Source organism: Sceloporus occidentalis, unplaced genomic scaffold (assembly GCF_023333645.1).
Source record: "Sceloporus occidentalis isolate IW3139 unplaced genomic scaffold, rSceOcc1.0.p SCAF_72, whole genome shotgun sequence".
In the NCBI taxonomy this organism is placed as follows: Eukaryota; Metazoa; Chordata; class Lepidosauria; order Squamata; family Phrynosomatidae; genus Sceloporus; species Sceloporus occidentalis.
Window position 1 is genome coordinate 5,120,001 of NW_028317052.1, and position 2,500 is coordinate 5,122,500.

Here is a 2,500-nt window from a genome sequence, read left to right on the forward strand (position 1 = left end):
GGGCCCTGGTCGCCCAAAAGGATAGTCAATAGTCCTCTGTGAATTGGAGGATGGTCCCAGCTCAGCCGGGGGCACATGGCTATCCCCCTCACCGGGGTAACAGGGGCACGTGGAGACTCTTGCTCCCTAGTCTTGGGAACTGAGTCTGGGGCAGCTGCCAGGCCAGGGTGGTTGCATGGAAGGAAAACCCTGCTGATCGGGCCGGGGGCACTCGGGGAACCAGGGAAACACGTAGAGGTAGTAAGCGAGGCCTCTACCGGGACACTGGAGTGACCTAGGGGACACTCTGGGACAGGAACGGGTGCCCTTACAGGGTTATTGGGCGAGCTAAGCAGCTCTGCGGGGTACTCAGGGGACCCAGGGGAATACTCCTGAGCAGGGACAGGTGCCAATACTGGACCACCGGGAGGGTTAAGCAGACCCTCGATCTTCCTCTCTGGGACAGGTGCCTCTGCCTGGGCACGGAGAGAGTCAGAGGAACACTCTGGGACATTGACCTGGGCTTCTACCAGGACACTTGGGGAATCAGGGATCACTTCGGAGAACACAGGGATAGGAACCAGGGCCTGCGCCAGGCTACTGAGAGGACCCAGGGAACTCGGCAGCCCCTCTGGCGTCCTCGCTAGGTTAGGGAACGGTGCCTCTACCGGGTCACCGGGGACTTCATAGGGAACCTCTGGGGCAGTGACCCGGGCTTCTTCCAGGACACTCAGGAAATCAGGGGGACAGTCTGGGGCACTGGCTTCTACGGGCATAGCTAGGGGTTTGGTGAGGGGGACTGTGCCACTTACTCGGGAGGTGGGGACAGTCATCTCTTCTGCCGGGGTAGAGCTGCCAGGGTTGTTGGTGAGGACTTGGGTCGGAGCTTTTGGCTTCCTCCTCCGCTTCTTCTTGCTGGCGAGGACCTCGGTTCTTCTCACCAGGGCAGGGGCCGAGGAGTAGGTGAAGAGGACCTCGGTCCCACTCCCGCAAGTTGTAGTACCATTCTCCCAGTCTCCTTGTAACTCCTGGAGCTCCACTCTCCACAGCAATTCTTTATAGCCCCTCTCGAGCTGCCATTCCTCTTGGACCAGGCAATCCATAACAGCCTCCAGCTCGGGGGGAATAGCATAAACCAGGACTTCTGCACGGTTGTCCCAGATTGTATCCCTGCGGTACTGGCAGGGGCTTCCGAAGGACGAGTCAAATTGGAAGGCATCATATATCAGTCCTGGGTCGACGGGGCTATACAGCATCAGAGGGTCGCTGTGGTCTTCACCTGCTAACTGCTGGGAGAATCCCTGGTAGCGGCTCTGGAGGTCAAGCTCTGCATATATGAGACCCCTCAATTCGTCTTCCCACTCCGGCAACGGGTTCTCCCCCAGGAGTGGAACTCGTATATCCCACATTGTCCAGTACTGTGCCCAGTACGTTTCAAAGTGGGGATGGGAGAAATCATCCCTCCAGTCTGCGGGCGCAGACTCTAACTGCCATTGCTGGTGTTCCAGCTCACACACCTCGGCTGTAACCCGGTCTGTCTCATCCTCTGGTTCTCGGAAGGTTTGGATATCCTGGTATGATATTTTGGTGTTCTGTTCCCCTAGTCTGGGAGATACAGACCCACTCTGGCTCAGTTCCTGGTGACACATTTTAATCACCGCCGTCACTTGCTCCGATGTAGCCCCTCCTGGGTACAGGGATAAGTGCCATAGAATGTTCTTTTGTAGAGCACTCAGTCCGAGGCTCTCCTCTGGGCCATCCTGGTGCCGGTCCATCTCTCTGCAGCCCGCAATCAGAGTAGCCTTTCCTTTGCTACAAACCTCCAGGAGCTCTCTTGGTGTCTCTCGTCTGCAATCCCAGTTGGTGGTTTGGATTTCACCCAAGTCGTGGGATTCTTCCCACCGCTGCCAACCAATGTTACAGGGTCACCGTACCCAAGGCTGGGTACCCCTGTTTGAGGGCTGAGGAATCACCAGTCAGTCCCTCATACAGATAGCACTCAGCTATCTACGGATCATCCAGACCACCATTCGTAGTAAACCAAGAAGAACTTCTTTATTACAAACACACAGAACTTATATACAAGCTCAATGCAATGTGTACCGAACCCAACCCCCAATCCCATCAGCCACATCCCATCACAAATCCCATCAGTATACAGGGGGTGTATCAGGTGAGGGGATTAAGGGATACAATGGTTTCCCCCACCTGTGTTATCCCCCCTGTAGTGCGGGTGCCGTCTGGGCAGATAGGGCTGTGCTGGCTGATTAAGAGCCCCAGCCAGATTATAGGATCGTCTCTTTGAAGGCTGGGGCTGAATCCACATCAGTCTCTGGGCCGGTTACACAATAAACACAATATAATATATTACCGGGTCACGGTATACAGAACCGGACACAAAAGTGCTCCGTGACCCGGCTAAACTTCATATGACACATGAGCCAGCTAGCCTGGCCCTGTCACAGTGGGAACATTAGCCGTGTGTAAATGTTCTAATTTTGTTCTAGGAAAAGGAATTTTT